Source organism: Guillardia theta (assembly GCF_000315625.1).
Source record: "Guillardia theta CCMP2712 unplaced genomic scaffold GUITHscaffold_122, whole genome shotgun sequence".
NCBI lineage: Eukaryota > Cryptophyceae > Pyrenomonadales > Geminigeraceae > Guillardia > Guillardia theta.
Genome location: NW_005434552.1, coordinates 149,596 through 149,874, shown reverse-complemented (window position 1 = coordinate 149,874; position 279 = coordinate 149,596).

Here is a 279-nt window from a genome sequence, read left to right as displayed (position 1 = left end):
GGCTCCCAGGCTCATCGAAACACCCCTCCCGTCTCTCTACACCACCCGTCCGGCGAGCTCGCATGCCCTGCCCTGCCTCCTCCATCACTCTGCCCCTCCCCCTGCGTGTTTCTTGATCACTGAAGGCTTGGTCTCTGATCTACCTGCAGATCCCTTCCTCCCCTTGCCGTCGGCTCTGACGTCGTTCTACTCTCCTGCTTCCTCCCATCGCTCCCGCCCACAGTCTTCCTCCGAGGAAAGCGCTCGTCCGTGGCTCAGAGCAGCGCACAGGACGCACGT